The sequence below is a fragment of the Suricata suricatta genome, chromosome 5 (assembly GCF_006229205.1).
Source record: "Suricata suricatta isolate VVHF042 chromosome 5, meerkat_22Aug2017_6uvM2_HiC, whole genome shotgun sequence".
In the NCBI taxonomy this organism is placed as follows: domain Eukaryota; kingdom Metazoa; phylum Chordata; class Mammalia; order Carnivora; family Herpestidae; genus Suricata; species Suricata suricatta.
In genome coordinates, this window is record NC_043704.1 from 51,165,611 (window position 1) to 51,185,004 (window position 19,394).

Below are 19,394 nucleotides of genomic sequence, written 5' to 3' on the forward strand. Positions count from 1 at the left end.
AGAATTTGTCATCAGAAATCATTGTCTAAGGCAATTGCCACTTCTGTTTTGTACCCCATACATTTTTTTCAATAAATAAAGCTGACTCTCCTGTCAGTGCAGAGATGCCTGCTTGGTGATCAGAAAGAAGCTGAGGCCCTCTCATTCCCTTTTGCCAACACCGTCCATCCTTCAGGGAGCCCTGGACCTGCTGGAGCTGGACTCCAACAAACAATATATACAAATATATACAAAACAAATATATAAAATTATTTATGAGATATTATTTTTTGGTACTACTTTCAAAATCAAGTGTCTATTTTATACTTAGAGCACACCTGGATTGTAACAACCACGTTTTAATTAATTACTAGCTATATGTGGCCAGTGTGTGTTGTACTGGACATGCAGTTTTAGTAAACTCTTTAATATGTGCACCATGAAGCATTCACAAGAATGTTCATAGTGACATTATTATTAATAGTCCATATTGGTCAATGTTGAGTCAGTAAAACAGAACCCGTGGCTGTTATCCAATAGAGGAAATGTAAAATACAAAGCTACTTCATTCATGTTGTAAGTGTTGAAAACCCTCCAAATCAAATAAGTAAGCAAGCAAACAAGCTGTGGGCCAACCCAGAGATAAATAACAGCGGTAATTGGGAACTCATCAAACTAAAAAGCTTCTGGACAGTGAAGGAAACAATCAGCAAAACTAAGAGGTAACTGACAGAATGGGAGAAGATATTTGCAAATGACATATCAGAAAAAGGGTTAGGATCCAAAATCTATAAAGAACTTACCAAACTCAACACCCAAAAAATAAATAATCCAGTAAAGAAATGGGCAAAATACATGAATAGAATAGACAGTTTCCAGAGAAGACATCCAGATGGCCAACAGACACAGGAAAAAAAAAAAAAACGCTCAAATCACTCATCATCAAGGAAATACAAATCAAAACTACAATGAGATACCACCTCACACCCATCAGAATGGCTAAAATCAACAAGTCAGGCAACAACAGATGTTGGCAAGCGTGCACAGAAAGAGAATCTCTTTTTCACTGCTGGTGGGAATGCAAACTGGTGCAATCACTCTGGAAAACAGTATGGAGGTTCCTCAAAATATTAAAAATACAACTACCGAACAACCCAGCAATTGCACTACTAGGTATTTATCCAAGGGATATAGGTATGCTCCATTGAAGGGGCACATGCACCCAAATGTTTATGGCAGCACTATCAGCAATAGCCAAAGTATGGAGAGAGCCCAAATTGTCCATTGTTGGATGAATGGACAAAGAAGATATGGTATATATATAATGGAATATTACTTGGCAATAAAGAAGGACACCTTATCATTTGCAACTATGTGGATGGAACTAGAGGGTATTATGCTAAATGAAATTAGTGAGTCAAAGACAAATATATGACTTCATTCATATGAGGACTTTAAGATATAAAACAGCTGAACGTAAGGGATGGGAAGAAAAAAAATAAAAACAGGGAGGGGGACAAAACATAAGAGACTCTTAAATATGGAGAGCAAACAAAGGTTACTGGGGGCATTGTGGGAGGAGACATGGCCTTAATGGGTAAGAGGCATTAAGGAATCTACTTCTGAAACCATTGTTGCACTATATGTTAACTAACCTGGATATAAATTTAAAAAATAATAAAAATAAATAAGCTAATAAAATGGGTTCAGCAAGTTCTCAGGGTAAAAACAAATAAATAAACAAACAAATAAATAAGTAAATGACAGCAATAACTAGCTGCATCTCTCAGCCTGCCAGAATTAAAGAAGACCATGTCTTCCTAAGATCCAAACTACTTAGTCACTTACAGAGCTTTTAATTATCTTGCCCCTAACTGTTTCTCCATTTCCAATTTAAAAAAAATGCTACTTTCTCCATATGTGCTAACTGTATCAACAATATAGAGTTTCCAGAAGATGCTCTTTTACTCTTTTATTTCACACCTTTGTGCCATTGTGTATGTAGTCTAAGTTGCCTGCTAAATTCTAGATAATGCTCCTTCCAATCAACTTTCTCTAACCACAGGCAGATGCAAACTTCTTCCATAAGAAGATTGCGTCCATCTTCTTAACTCCCACTCATCACACTGCGTTCATCACACGTCTATACAAGGCCAGCACACTTAAGCATTCTCTCAATTATCTTCTTGTATCTTTTTATAATATGAGCTTTGCTTTCTGCACTGTATCATAATGTATTTAAGAATTGGTATTTCAGTACCAGCTACTGGTACATGATAGGTATGAAAATAATATTTAGGAATAAACTGAACAATTGAGATGTTCAAATAAAAAAATTAATACAAACACATTTCTTGAGTGAAAATAACTTGGTTTATAATATGCCTTCCAAAACTGCATTAACTGCAATGATTTGGACTATCTCTAGTGTAAGCCAGGTCACAGCTAGCTAGGACAGAGAACAAGATTAATGAAAATTAAAAGTTTAATCAATATAATCTGCACACTATAATTTAGAAAATATTAATTCTTTATTTGATATATTTATAACTGCATAGCTCACAGTTCATGTACCACAAGTAATGTAATACAGGAGAAAACATAAAGGAATTTTTACACAGCAGAGAAATAATAAAGCAAATTTTGCTTTTTCCTCGTAGCCATGACAACTATCCAAAAAAAGGTAAAAGAAATTTCCTTCTTTTAAGTAGTAAAAGATTGAATTTGTTTTTGAAACTTTTTAGTAATTGATTTCATTATTTTTTGTAGTTTAAAGTTTTTATTTAAATTTGTTAGTTAACATACAGTGTAATATTAGTTTCAGAGGTGAATTTTGATTCCTCGCTTATATACAACACCCAATGCTCATCACACCAAGTACCCCCTTTAATGCTCATAATCCATTTAGCCCGTCTCCCACCCACCTCCCTCCATCCCTTCAGTAACCCTCCGTTTGTTCTCTATAGTTAAGAGTATGTTTTATGGTTTGTCGATTGTGTTTCTCTTTTTTCCCCAATGTTCATTTGTCCTGTTTCTTAAATTTCACATATGAGTAAAATCATATGGTATTTGTCTTTCTCTGAAACGTTTTTTAAAATTTTATGTTTCTTAACATTTCTGTTGGTTCAAAACCTTCTCAGCAGCATTCCAGGTGAAATCTGAAACTGTCCTGGCACATGAATGCAGGGAGAGACCAAAGACAGAGGCAGGTCTGTCCAGGTTGGTAAGTGGCAGTTTTAATAAGGAAAGGGACTTATACATGATGCTTATCTTGGGCGGGAATAAGATGACTGCACCTCTGCACCTGCCCGCCAAATCTGAAAAGTGCATGAAGCGGCCTTAACTGGCTTCAGTCACTGATAATGTGGCGCAGGTCTTCTCAACACCATGCCACTGCCACAGTTCCCTGTCCTTCGACCTGTCTGGAAATGCGAGAAGCAAAGACAGGGAAAGGATAAAGGGGCCTCCGTCTGGGTCCAGCTCATGGTCAGTCAGCAGTCAACTACAAAACAATAATAATAATAATAAGTTCTACTGGAAGCATTTATCATTTTTATTGAATTCAGTGTGGGGGAGAAAATTTTTCAAATAAGTCAGCCAGTTAGTATGACTAATATAAAATTTTGGAATCAAAACTGAAAACTCATTGTGTTTCTCTTCTGGAATTAAATCTAAAAGAGATTCCAAATATCTATAAAATGGCTGAAAGACTGAAAGAACCTGTAGAAAAGTAAATTATATCTATTTTGGTACAATAATGAATTTGGGAATCACTGCTTCTGTATTTAGAAAAATAGAAATATACATTGGAGTGCCTGGGTGGCTTAGTTAAGTGTTCAACTTTGGCTCAGGTCATGACCTCACAGTTTGTGAGTTTGAATCAAAAATTATTTTAAAAAGAGAAATATGCATTAATTCTTATCAGAAGCCATTACAAAATATCAATACGGTTAAAAAGTATATATGCTTTGGCTAGGTTTATCAAGATTTGTCATTTTCTTGGGATTAAAACCAGTAATATTTTTTCTAGCAGATATGTATTCTGAAGCACTGGCCAAGTGCAGACATTTGGAAGCAATGCTTTTATGTTGTTTGTGTGGATGTGCATGCATGTGTGAGTGTGTGTGCACATGTGTGTATGGTGTGCCTGTGTTACAGGGGTCCACATAAATGAGCACAATTCTGAGCATTTCTTAAATTCTGATCTGGGAACTGAGGATGGTAATATGCATTTACATAGCAAAAACAGAGAGTTACAACCATTGTCTCATCACTTTCATGAGTCTGGGTAGTTTGACTTGGTTATTTCTCTTCTAAGCCTTTTTCTATCCTGCATTCTCCATCTTTCCCTTCTTGGTGATGTTGGTGCTAGTTGTTGAGTGGTTGTCTTCTTCCCTGAAGTTACTCAGAGAAAATTATTGCTTACTCACCAGTCTCCAGAGAAAGAGACCCTGTGAGAGGTTTTCCTGGTGCCACAGGACAGGGCTGGGGACATAGTCAGATAGGATACCATAAAAACCTGTGTTTTCCATGGTCTTATTGTGTAAAATGTAGTTTTTCTGCACTTCAAATTTTATTAGTTTGATTTGTGTGGTTGGAATTCCTATAGCCTATATTAATTTTGATCATTTTATTTTTTTAATGCCTCTTTTTGAGAGGAGAAAGAGAGCATGAATGGAGGAGGGGTAGATAGAGAGGGAGACACAGAATCTGAAGCAGGATTCAGGCCCTAAGCTGCCAGCACAGAGCCCCACGTGGGCCCTCACGGAGGGTGAGATCATGACCTGAACCGATATTGGATGCTTAACTGACTGAGCCACCCAGCACTCCAATTTTGATTCTTTTAAGAATTCTTGTGTTTTTTATTTAAATTTTTAAAATGATTTGGTTATTTAAGGATTAATTGTACTTGGTTTTCTATGTGAATTGATTTGAAAAACATGAACTGTATAGATCTTCTTCAAAATTTTGCAAAATAACGTCTTCCCAAATTTAACACTGATGTATGTAAAAATGAATGTATATTGATGGCCAAGTCCATCTCCAACGAAAATTATTCTGATGACTCTAATTTAGCCTATCTCAAACTCCTGAATCATAGGAAAGATAGAGAATATATGTAGTCTGAGATATTCTGTGTGGAATGATTTTTCGAGGAGTGAAATGTAGGAAGTTGAATTTAAAACATTACATATTTGGAAGAGGAAGAAAATATAGAATACAAAGCATCAAATTAATTTTTAATTAATTAAAATTAAATTTTAATAATGGGGTCATATTTCAAATGATTTATGAATCAACTCAGAACTAGATTTTCTAACATTTACTGTGTGTGCTGCCAGTTTAACAAAAATATTTTTGTTAATTTTGATGGATATGATTTTGATGAGACTGCCTCGCCAAAATATGTATTTCTTAAAGCTTATTAAATTGAAATTGCCACTACTCCTCAGAGAAAATTTGCAGGAATGAACTTGGTTAAGATACGAAAACCCTCACTATATCAGGTAAAAAGGCATCTGCTGATGTCCTGCTACGAAGAGCAACATGCACGCAACTCAAGATGACGCTCTATATAGATTTAAAAAGAGAAACAGAGACAGAACAAAATCCTGTAAGATATATTGAAGACATAATTAAAATACAAGTTTGAATAATATTTTATCTTATTATTATAAATCTTTTAAATAAATTTAACCAATATATAATTTATACTTTTGACTTAGCGGATACTAAAAATGCCCCTGTTCCTTCTGATTTCTTCTGTCTGTGCTTTCCATTATAGCTGAGAAACACTCAAGATATCTTGGGAGACTTTATTATTGTTCTTTACTGTGTCAGATTTCCTGTTTATTTACACTTGTGAAGATGGGCCAGTGGCAAAAAAGTGCCACAGGAAATCTTTTTTTTTCCCTAGAAAAGAAAACATGTTCAAAAGGAGAAAAGTCTTCTCTCAAATATCACAGGAATTCTCTTCATTGCAGCTGTAAGAATCTTTTCTTCATTCATCTCCAGCTCAGAAAACTAGCCATACCATTTTTGTAGTAAAGGTTTGGATTTTTTGTTATTTGTTATTTCAAATGCCAGGTTATTCTTTAACTCCCATAAGAAAAAAAATCTATATCATGTTGAGTTGACTACCAAAGGGATTCCAGCAAAGTCCACAGTGATGCACTATTTTTTATTTTTGTAAACAAAACTGTTTCTTTTAGCTTTCAGATCACCAAGAAATCAGCTCCGTGGAAATATTTCCAAAACTAACTGAAACTAATGTAATTCATGTATTCATGTCTATATACGACGTTTATACCAGGTTAAAATTTGTGAAACTGTATGAAATTTAAAAGTATAATCTTTTGCAATCTTCACATTGTGCTCTGACTCTTGCATTGTAAGTGAAATAATTATAGCATTGATAGGTAATCAGCACATATAGTGACTCACTATATGTTGGATGCTGTATATTAACTCATTTATTCTCAAAAGACAAGATACTTAAAGTATAATATTTCAAGTATAGTCCTATGAATACCTTTCTAGCATTGCTTTTATGTTCAACATTTCTACAAAGTACATATATTACTTTGACTTTTACATTCAGAGAAAAGAGGAAAAGACTGCAGTAATTATTGAATGCCTCCTAATAAGAATTTAGCTATCTTCTAGTTACATTTTAGTATATTTAGATAATAATCCAATTACAGTGTCCAAAATTCTACAAGAGTTTAGAAAATTTAAAAACAGAGGAAGCCAGTAATCTAGGAAAATAGTTTAAAGATTAAGGTCGGAGTCTTAGCAAATATAATAAAAAAGAAAGACTTTGACATTTCTTTAGGTTAAAGAGCAAATAATCTTAGCTCAATATTATTTTTATTAATATTCATTCTTATCTTGAAAAGAAATTGTTTTGATATGAATTTCAAATACCAGTTTTTGCTCTCTAAAAACATTTACAAAATCACTATTAATTTATTACTTATCTAAAGCACACAATTAAGTGAACATAATTAACGACAAAATCCACCTAAATGCTCTATTCAATTGTGTGCTACTGAAAACAATATGATCTATCAGGTAACCCAGGACAGACAGATTTATTGGCAATGTGGGAAGAAGACTAAAAACAATAGCTGAGTGAATATAAAAATATCAGATAAATTCTAGGATTATATATTATATCATATAAACCTTCTGGACTATGTCTCCAAGCAAAATATATCTTTGCTGTCAGCTTTGTTGGTACTAAGCTGTAGAATTTGGAAAGTTATTCCAAAATTTAAAATTGAAGGGACAATTAAATAATTGAAAGGAAACATGCTGCCTAAAAGAAATAGGCTAATTTTAAAAGCACACTTCACCATTATTATATTTAAATGAGGTTCTCGATCACTTGATCTGACCCTGGGTGGTGCATAGCAATTGCAGTTGCACAATATATTTGAATGAGGATTATTATAATTTACTAAGAGGTGCTGCAGGGGATTAGGAAACTTGGAAGGCCAGTGCCGCACTTCCAAAACAGACAGCACTGCCAGATAATTAACCTTGCTGTTTGTTTAGCATCCACCGAATGCTTCATTACTGATTCAGTCAATTATCTCCTGGTAATGACCGCTACAGAAGGTAGAATTGCTTAATTAAAATTATTTAGACCAAGGAGGAACTTTGATTGGGCCATGCATATTAGAAACGCTTGATTAATCTTGATGAGATACACAACTCATTGAAAGCTTTAACTTTATTGTATCAAAATGCCAAACTCATTCTTTTTCCAATCAAAAATAAAGTATTTTTTCCTTTGCCAATTTACATTTAAAAAATAAGTCAGCGGCAAGGGGGTGGGTGAAAATTGGCCTTTTCAGTGCCATTTTTTTACTAGGGTGAGGCTTGAAAAATGAAAGTAGAATCCTATTTATTTCATAAGATGCAACTGATAAAAAAAAAAGAACTCTTTATTGCTTGAAGAAATGGTATATACAAAGGCAGACAAGAGGCACTGTGGGCACACACCAGTTAAAAGATGCAAATGCATTTCATCTTCGCCTTTCTTCATGTGTGACACAAGTGAGTTCCTTGGTTCTTCCTCTATGTTAGCATGGCCGCCTGATTTGAGAATTGGGCAGTTGTGCTTTGGGCATGAGGTAGAATACACTGGGTTTAGGATAAATCTCTTTCATTTCAGCAGCAGAAGTTCTAGAGGGTTTGTTCATATTGCCTGGTCGTGTTCCCTTGAGAAAAGAGCCCCTCTTTTCCTGTTTTAAATGAAGACAGGGTTCATTGTTCTGCCTCACTTCTAACTGTAGTGAGATCAAAGAACAATATTTCATCTTCTTGGCTTCTCAGGATAAAAATTCCCAAGTGAACTCTATACAGTGTAGTCATGTAAAACTACATTTTTAATTTTTTGTTTGTTTTTGTGGGTAGAGGGATTTTTTTTTGTTTGTTTTATGGTGCCTTATTTCAAAGCTCTTTAAAATTCAGGAAGATACTGATAATTGCTACAGAAACTTTCCAATAAATATGTTTATTGTTCAATGAAGTAAAAGTTATACTTGATTATATATATTAAACCACAAATATATTAAGTTCTTATAGGATAACTTGAACCTATTAAATTTAGGAAATAACTACTTGAAGTTAATAAAAAAGCATCCCAAAAATTTTTAGATGTGATATAGATTTCTCCGAAACACTTCCCTCCTGTGAGGCCCAATCGTTAAATGGCACATTTGAAATGTGGAAATATTGACAACATAAGAAAAGTATATTACCTGAAAGTCAAATAAAAACAGGTAGTGAAATAACTGTTCAACATAGAATCTTCACTGTGATTATCATAGATGCTATATCTGTTATTCTTATTTGGAAATACGCACACATGAGATTCAAGAAGAATGTTGTGGAAGAAAACACCATAGAGATGAGCCATAATTCAGCATTAAGAACTTAGTGGTAAAATATGTTTCACAAATGACCAGATAATTGCCAACATAATTTCTAAGAAATGAATGCTAAAAACAAAAAAATAAAAGGTCACCAATTATTTATGTAGTATTCAGTGTGGTACCCGAGGCCTCCACAGTCTGGTCTAACTCATCTCTGCAGACCTATTCCACTCCTCAGGCTTATGGTGCTGGACCCAAAGGGCCTCATCCTCAAATCAGGGGGCTGCTACCCCTTAACCATGTGTTCTAAAGAAGTCACTTAATCTGTCTGGGATTTTTTTTTTCATCTCTGTACTGTGCATCTAACAAATTCATAAGAAATGACTTAAATGGCATACTTGAAAATACCCGATCATATTAATTCCATGAACAGTGTATCTAATCAAGGCTTAATCAGGAAAATAGAAATGATATCACATGATTACAATAAAGAAAATGCAGGGGCCTACAATGATAGAGGAATGTAGATACCATAAAAGATAGAGTAGAAACTGAGAGATTCTCAACAGCCTGGAGTCAATGCCACTGTCAGGCTGGAGACACAAAAGGAAGAATAAGTGTTAGTGGCTCACAAGGCTGAGGTGCCCTAGGAAAAGCTGGAACCCATGTAGGACGGCCCACCTAGAAACTCAGAAGAGATGTGACCACTGCTAGAGATGCCAGTTGAGTCCAAGAGAGTCCTGGAGAAATACTTGTTTCTCCCTCTCTCACATTTCATTCTCCAGCCAGTGTCATGTGTTTCCAAAACCAGCAGGTAGCCAGCTGACATAGTGGGTTTAGTAATGGGTCTATAAGGGGTTAGTGTTATTATCTAGATAACAAACTGGTATAGTTCCTTCCGTAGGTGATATGTAGATGCTGCATGGTAAGCATATATATGCATACATTTATTATTGATAATGACTTGGATAATCTCTTTTCCATTGATGTGAGAAAGTTTACTAACACTCAGTATGCTTCACAGTCAGGATTTGTAGTGATTGTATAATATTCCATTATACACTTACATTGAAAATTATATATGCACTTCTATACTGTTAGACCTTTAGGGTTCTTCTAATTAACAAGTAATATAAACAACACTGTGAACAAATAACGATTCATATTTTTTAAAAAGCATTTAAATATTTCTTTTCAGGTAAGTAATATTAAGAAACAAGAGTACTCATTCTTGGTGAGGCTGAAGAAAATCACAGTCTTGTATGTATTGAGTGAATGATAACTGGTACTATTTTTGGTAAAGAATTTTATAATTTATTTCAAAAATCCTAAACTAATCTAAGACTTTGACATAACAAATTACATCCAACCATTTATCTTTGGAAAATTATGATATAATGGTTCAAATTACAATATATTTTATCATAGTAAGATTTATAATGTGGAAAGACAAATATGTGACATTGTTAGAAGTATCAATTAAATTGGAGTGTCCCAAATTTATATTTATTGAACTGTAAAGGCAAATAAAGAAGGTATAGAATGAAAAAATGTATGTAAATGTGTAGTTACGTGTTCGTGTATTCATGTGTATTTTTGTGGTCCTGTAAATGCACCTGAATCAGGTAATAATCTCTTGTCCTCTCTTGTCTTCCATTAAACAGAATTATTTATTTATAACTTGCACATCTCTGGGTCCTTGGAAAATTTTAAACATTTCTCCTAGCTGATGTATAATATCATATAATTAAAACTATCTGATGAAAAGGGAGGAATCATACTATATTTTAAGAGCTAACATGTCAAGTAAGTCCCAAGTCACCAAAAGCATATGTAAGCATAAATGATGAATAAAGGAAAGGAATAATAAAAAGACTGCAGAATTTTATCCATAGATTTGAGGAAGAGATTTTGATTCCTCCTCTGACGACGCACCCCTTATCTTCCCACATTTAAAAATTTTGAAAGTGGCTAAAATTGTGAAAAAATGAAAATGTAAGAAAGCTTTCTGAAATCTGTGTACGTCTTCAAGAAAAATACAGACATATGATACAGGCTTAAGATATTTCCCTGCTGGCCTCCCATGTGGTTACTTGGCTTCAGGGGGATGGTAAGGTATTCAGAGTGTATGCCCTACACTATAGTATTTTTTCTTCATTGAGTTATCAACTCTGGTCCTACAGGGAACAAAGTGCAAGTCAAGCAGGATGTACTGCAAAATGTTGACAGTGGTTATCCACAGGGAGTAGGCTTAAAAATAACTTTACTTTCTTCTGCATGGCTCTGTACATTTGGTGATTTTAATTTTTCTTGTTTACAAAAGCAAGATTGATAATCAAAGAAAATTATTAAATCTATTTTATTATGAAAAAATAGTAGGTATGGATTTCCTTGTTTTCTCCACTTTTTAAAATAAATTTGAGTTTTTTAGTATAATTGACACACAATGTTACATTAGTTTCAGGTGTATAACATAGTGATCTTTCTATACATTAAGCTATGCTCACCACAAGTGTAGTTATAATCTGTTACCATACAACACTATTATAATATCATTGAATATATTCCCTATGCTTTGCCTTTTATTCCCATGACTTAGTCATTCTATTACTGGAAACCTGTATCTCCCAATCCCCTTTACCCATTTCACCATCTTTCCATCTCCCTTCTCTCTGGAAACTGTAAGATTGTTTTCTGTATTTATAGGTATCATTCTTTTTTAAAAATTTTTGCCTATTCATTTTTTAGATTCCACATTAGAGTGATGTTATATGGTATTTGTCTTACTCTGTCTGACTTATTTCATTTAGCATAATGCCCTCTAGATACATCCATGTTGACATAAATGACAAGATCTCATCTGTTTTTATGGCTGTATATGTGCATATACACACTATGTATCCACCTTTATCTATTCATCTATTGATGGACACTGAGGTTGCTTCCTTATCTTGGCTATTATATATAATATTACAATAAACATAGGAGTGCATAAATCTTTTTGAATTAGTGTTTTTGTTTTCTTCAGGTAAATAGTAGTGGAATTATTGAATCATATGGTATTTCTAATTTTAACTTTTTATGGAATCTCCAAATTGTTTTCTTTTTTTAATGTTTATTCACTTACTTTTAAAGAGAGGAAGAGAGAGAAAGAGAGAGAGAGAAAGAGAGAGCAAGCATGTGCATATTCGTGAGTGGGGGAGTGACAGACAAAGAGAGAGAGAAAGAATTCCATGTAGGCTCATACAATTGGTATGGAGCTTGACTCAGGGCTCGATCCCATGACTATGAGATCATGACCTGAACCTAAATCAAGAGATGGATGCTTAACCAACTGAGCCACCCAAGAGTCCCTCCAAACTGTTTTCCATAGAGACCATACCAATCTACATCTTCCCCAACAGTGCAAGAAATTTCCTTTGTCTTCACCAACACTTGCTATTTCTTGTCTTTTTTATTTTACCCATTCTGAGATGTTGTTTCCCCCATTTTAAAATCCTGTCTGCCATTTATTTCCACATTCTATTCTCATTTTATTTGTTGTTTACTTTCCTCAGAATACCTTAGATTTTCTCAGTCTTCAATAGGGTCAACCTAGCAGCTTTTCAAATCATTTCCTGAACACTTTAGCTCTTAGTGATATTTAGTTTGTTTGTTAAGACCAAACACACTTATCATGTACTACATAGTATATTATTTTCTGTAAATGTATACACTCTCATCCATACATATTCCCTAGTATTGTGTAAGAAAATCAAATGTGGGGGCGCCTGGGTGGCTCAGTCAGTTAAGCCTCCGACTTCGGCTCAGGTCAGATCTCACGTTCGTGGGTTTGAGCCCTGCATCAGGCTCTATGCTGACAGCTAGCTCAGAGCCTGGAGCCTGCTTCCGGTTCTGTGTCTCCTTCTCTCTCTGCTCCTCCCCCCCTCATGCTCTGTCTCTCTCTGTATCAAAAATAAAACATTAAAAAAAAAGAAAGTCAAATGTGTATGGGGGAATCCGCTGTCAAGTGCCAACATGATGTCTTAGTGTAAAACATTCATTGCTCAAAGGATAAAAGTCCAAATGCTGCATGCGAAGTGATTTATGTATGTGTAGTACAGAAAAGTATAGGCTGTGGGAGAATTCAATCTAAAAAATAGGACATATGCTTTTATTATTTATATCTTCTCCACTGTCTAATAAATTAAATGACCTACAAAATAATAATTTACTCTTGATTATCAGTATTAATGGCAAGAAGAAATCACTGCAAGATAGCTATGAATTGCAGATGTGTGTTATGTTTTCTCTATGATTCACATAATTGCATTAGTAATTTTATTAAAAGTAAAGCTTTCACAGAAGATATAACATTCATGACACTACATAAGCTCTCATCATTTAGGGACTAATTTGCAAAACAGTGTCCATCTTCATTTTTTTTGTTTTTTGTTTTTGTTTTCTCCAAAATACAATGAACTTAAAATAGAAATTGAAGAGAGAAAGTACAATAGCTTCAAGTACACATCAAATCTACAACATATATATATATATACATATATATATATATATATATGTAATGAACACAATACAAGGCACTTCAGATCTTATTTCCTTTAGAAAGAGAGTGTAATCAGAATATAATCACAAAATAAATTAAAAATAAACGTCCATAAGAGAAAAGAATGTATTTCAATCAGTCTGTAATTATGTTTTCAACATTGTAAATTAATTCCCCAAATGAATATTTTTCAATGTGCCCAATGTATTATCCTTTCTCTAAAGTTCAGTGTTTCTAACTTGACTAAACACATTATTAGAAATAAAATGGGGCACCTGGGTGGCTGAGTTGGTTGAGTATCTGACTTCAGCTCAGGTCATGATCTCATGGTCCCTGAGTTCAAGACCCACATTGGGCTCTGAGTTGACAGCTCAGAGCCTGGAACCTGATTCTGTCTTTCTCTGCCCTTCCCCCACTCAAGCTCTGGCACGTGCGCGCGCGCTCTCTCTCTCTCTCTCTCTCTCTCTCTCTGTGTCATTCTCTCTCACTCCTGCTCTCTCTCAAAAATGAATAAATGGTAAAAAAGTAAAATAAAAGAAATAAATTAAGAAGAGTTCATTAAGGCACTCTGAGATTCTATTATCTCAATTTTCTTGCTGATTTTAAACTAGAGTATATAAGGTTTTTTTTTTTTTATGATAACAGAAACAAATGGAGCCACCTGTAGTTTTAGATGGACAAACAGTAAGGACATTAGTATTGAAAAATGAATAAGGATGATAAATAAGGTGAATGCCTATTAAGTAAGTAATTTAAGATACTCATTTTTCTATTAGAAGACAGGTTAGTATAATGGTAAATTTGGTCTGAAGTCAGTATCTTAGCGTTAATTTGTAGATTTACCACATACTGTGTTATGAATAGGCTATTTCCTTCCCTTAGTTCAGTTTTCTCATCTGAAAAACCATGAGAAAAAAAAAACTCTTCATAGAGTCATTAACAAAATATTTCAGGTAACTTTTAAAACCTTTTATTTTTAGCCCTATATCTGCCACACACTAAGCATCACAAATAACTACTTTTAGTATGTAAAGTAATCACTAAATTAGTTCTTTATGTTACATATCTCTTCTGTTTTGGTAGCTACTCTGTGAGTAGATATCATATAAACAATCATCCTGGATTCCAAGGTTGTGTGGGCCTATAAAAAAACATTTCTTTTTTTTAAGCTTATTTATTTATCTATTATTTTTTAATTTTTTTGAGAGAGAATATGTGGGAGGGGAAGGAAGAAAAGGGGAGAGAATCCAAATCAGGTTCTATGCTGACAGCATTGAGACTGATGTATGTAGGGCTCCATCTCATGAACTGTGAGATTATGACCTTACCAAAAATCAAGAGTCAGATGCTCAACTGACTAAGCCACCCAGTGGCCCAGTGAAATATTTCAATAATGATTTAGACAATGTGAATAATTCAGTGATTCTAAAACTTGGAGGAAAGGCATAAGGTGTCCAGGTTCTGAAAACAATAATAGAATGAATGCTATATAGGGAAGTGCATCAATACAGTAAGTAAATTTAATGTGCTTTATTGGAAGCAAGGAAAGATGATAAAATGGTAGAATCCAGTTTAGGGTCAGAAATTAATTTCACTTTCAGATGTAAAGATTGACTACTAATTTTGTGAGATAATTTAGCAAGGTTCTAGGAGGAATGACAGTGTTATAGTTTGTGAAATTATAATTTATTAATTAGATGAAGAAGGAAGTCTATGTAAGTCTCTGGCTATGTGTATTATGTTTGAAAAAGCATTAGAAAAATACTAGAATATGTGACCTCAAAGTCCTGTTCTAATAGGAACTTCAAAAATTCACCTCTATGGACCTCAGATTCTTCTAATTAAAAGATTTGAACATAAAGCAATGAATTTGATAATATTATTAGAACCTAAAACAGTAGTTCTCAAAGTGTTAGCTGAGAACAAATCATATATGCATGTGAGGTGGGATTTTCATCTCACAGAAAATAACAGTTTATTACAAAACAGATTATTATTTACATACAGAGGCAAATAAGAGAATCCAGCTGCCTCCCATGAAGCTGAACATTATGGAGACTTGCAAAAGTCTGAAAGAATGCCACAATTCTCACAATTAAAACATTTTTTTATTTTGAAAGTTATTGTTCTTTTCATAAAATTATATGATTATATAGTGGGTTTATTTTTATTTTTATATTTAAATTATTGAAAAAATTTAAACCTTTTCTCATTAAAAATTTAATATAGATATTGATATATCATCAACATAAAATAATCAGGGACCTCCAATAATTTTTGTCTGTAAAGAAATGTTGAGTTATATTTGTCCTTTTACTGAAAGCTACTTCTTTACCTTTCTACTCATTTTTTTTCTACTTCATCTTTCTTCCAGTGATAATTTATATTCTGAATCTCTACTGCCTTGCAACAAACTCAACTTGATGTTTTCAAATGCAGCGGTATTTCTGAAAAGGTAAAATCACTGAGTATTTTCTTAACTACCAACTATTATTGAATTACATTTGGTACTTTACCCTAAGGGAAATTTTCATTTCCTCTACAGATACTGGAAATATAAGGTTATCATGAAAAAATGTATAATTTGTTTATAACATAGCTTATTATATAAAGGAGAAGGTCTTGCATATGAATTTATGGTTATAAGGACATTGTTACACTGACTTTTTCAGATTCTAGTATCAAAATATACCACAGGAATCCAAAAGGAGCAAACTTACCAATTATTTTTCGATGGTCTTTAGAGTCTAGTTTTTCTTTCTTTCTTTCTTTCTTTCTTCCTATCTATCTATCTATCTATCTTTTATCTATCCATCCATCCATCCATCCATCCATCCACTTACCTATTTTAAAAGTCTTGGGAATATGGGTTAACATGAAAGAATAGGATCTAAGATTAGGCCTGGAAGGACTTAAGTGTAGGATAATTTCTACTTGATTCTCAGAAGGAGACTGAATTTGATAGTGGCAAGACTTGGCTTGATGAGGTTTTTATTTCCACTGCTGACAATGTATCCAATTGATCTGTTTTATATCACTCTTTTCTTATTTCTTATTATCAAATAGATCCAATGGAAAACAGCATTAGAAAAACAATTGGCTTTTATTTCTTTAACCTATAAATTTCAGGATCCAGGTAGAAAACTAATAAATTCTTTTTTTATAATCTTTCATCCTAAAATCTAAATGTTATTAAGAACTCTGAAGGGTCTGAGATTTTACCCTGCTTGCAAGATAATATGCTAGCCAACCAGTTTAATGGATGATGACCCAAGAATGGGGCTCTTTTGTTCAGAAACAGAGAACTTAATCACTTATGGTACAGTAAACATCATGAACATGTTCACACCTGATCCTGTCCTTTTATTGAATGCCACTTTATTCTCTTTGCATTCACTTTTTCCCATTTGGTTTTCCCCACAATGGGAAGTGTCACAGACTCAAATGATGCAATCTAGTGGTTTCTACACACACAATAGATTTGTATCACAGCTGAAGAAAACAGGGTTTAGGGCATCACCAATATTATAAGGATGCTACTAACAAACCTGCCCAACGTTTGACCCCAAAGGAAAAATCATCTTTATTCTCCTAGATAACAAAATTTCTCTTTGCTTCCTCTACCTGAAGAGACATGGTCCCTGCCTTCCAAGGTAGTTTGACATTCAAATACCCTTGACTATATACTGCAGAACAAAGACCATCAATACTTCTGCTCTGTAGGAGAATATCATGAAGAAAAGGAGAAATAGGAGAAAACCATTTCTTCCAAGACTCCAGTTGGCCAGAGATCCTGCTGCTCCCATGGAGAATATTTCTGGAATTTTTCTCCATCTCTCTTCTACATCATTCCAATATTCATATAAATGCTGCCCAGTGGGGGCCTAGACAAGCAGATGAATCTTAACACTTAACCAGGCAGTCCCCCCCAAAACAAGAACCATACTCAGTTATTCAAAATGAATCTGCAATCCTAACTTCCATCTAACCAAGAGACCACATTGGAAGAACAATCAACCTGTGTTCTCCAACTGATATAAAGTACTACCTGGAAGACTCCAACAATTATAAACAACATTTTGTTTCTAGAGTCACTATGTGTGTCATTGGGATTGCCTTTCTATGTGGCAGGAATTATTCTGCCTCCTTTTCAAAAACATAAATATTTGCACCTACAGAGAGGTTATAAGAAAATCTCAAGCGGTGACGAAATATCACTTCAGACCTGAAAGTCATTAAGATCAGCCTTAATTAACTAGCCTGGGTTTTTATGGATGATAAATTTGTTCCACAGTTTCTTCTTTCAGGCAAAGGTGGAGTCTGTGCATTTTCTAATGCACTCTGCTGCTTCTAGATTAATGCCTTCGGCTAAATGGAAAGTTCAATACAAAACATAAGGAGGAACCATGTGGTTTTTTTAAGGTAGACTTTAATGGTTTGGAGACTGATGATTTTAAAGTAGAATCTGATGGTTTTCTCAGCTGGAATGTTGGAGTGATATGGCTGAGGTAAAAAATGCAGCTTAGTTTCAGCCTGTTTCATAGTTCTGTTGAAAATAGCCAAAATTAAATGCTGCATGAAAAAATTAACAAATTTTGTCCCAGCCCATCAGTCAGACTTATCGATGTGGGTGGTGAACTGGTGTATTCACAGGAAAACTTACTGGAAGACAAGACGATGTATAAATGAGTGATAGATATTGTTGTGTGACAATTTTCCTTAGGTCCTTTATGTTTCCACACTTTTATGAGCAGATACACTGACAGCTTTTGTTCTGAAATAATTGTTCAAGAACTCTTACATAGAAAAGAACATAGTTGTCTCCATGGCAAAGGGTTTGCTGTTCAAGATAATAAGGATAATATCTCCCTTCTAGCAAAAGGTTTGTTAGCAGACTCATATTTAAAGTCTTAACTTATTAAGACTTAATTTAAGACTTTAAATTATTAATTGAAGTCTGGTTTTCCTCCACTATAACACAAACTTATTATGTATTTAGTGTCTACCTGGGTCACTACACAACCATTTTCAGTGATTATGAACATCACAATGTTTGTTGTTCCATGAGTTACAAAGTCCTCTGTCTTTGACCCGAAAATCTCATGACTTTTTCCAGCATCCAAAAACTGGCAGACTGACTTGTTAGCTTTTTTGTTTGTTTGTTTTTGTTTTTGGCATGATAAAATCTCACATGCATCAAATTATAGACAAACACTTGTCAATATTGATTTATTAATGACACAGTATTAATTAATTGATACAGTATTGCCATCAGGAAACCATGAATGTGTTAACTCTTTAGTAAATTAAATATAGTAGGTAAGTAAAAATTATATACTATTGATCTCCTATAGTCCCTACATAAAATATAAACTATTGAATAAGTAAACACTTAACTTTTTTTCTCTTGAGACCTAACAGAAGAGAATGCATGTTGTTATTGTTGTTTTTGTTTTTGTTGTTATTATCAAGTGTTGTGGATAGGATTGACCAATTTGTTTTACTGTAAGTCTATAATATGTGGAGGCTTTATATTCCTTTGAGATATCAAACCTTTTAAGACACAGGAATTTTCTTAATGTGTTCAATCAAATATGTACCACGTCATAGGAGATAATTATCCCAGTTGCCTCCTTTATTAAGATAAGTTCTATTCAACCTTGAGGATTTTACAGAAATACCAGTTTTACTACATCCTGCCTATCTACGTTAGTAAAGATATTTTTAATACCTATTTGTTGAAAATCTGATAAATGACTAACTCCAAGTCCTGATTTTTCAAATTTATATACTGTGCTAACATGGTTGTTCTTCACTGGAAAATAATCAAGAAGTGTCTGAATTATTGTCATTTGTATTTTTTTTGTTTCAGTTCCCCTTGGCAACTTAAATAATCACAGCAGAGTTCTGAAAAACAGTGTGATTCCTTACATCTCTTTCTTTTCTGAAGAAAACTTGTTTCCTATCCATGAAGTCTTACTGACATA

General features: G+C 33.8%; 1 long non-coding RNA gene across 2 annotated transcripts in view; it reads left to right on the top strand.

The window, feature by feature from the left end:
* The window catches only part of LOC115292646, a 50,524-nt gene that overhangs the window by 25,086 nt on the left and 6,044 nt on the right, over positions 1 to 19,394 (top strand). The window contains exons 3-4 of one of the 2 annotated variants that reach the window (XR_003909075.1): positions 15,782 to 15,862; positions 19,280 to 19,385. This is a non-coding gene — a long non-coding RNA (uncharacterized LOC115292646). Of the gene's footprint in view, positions 1 to 15,781; positions 15,863 to 19,279; positions 19,386 to 19,394 lie in introns of those variants that run through there. The other variant, XR_003909074.1, reaches the window with a different exon arrangement.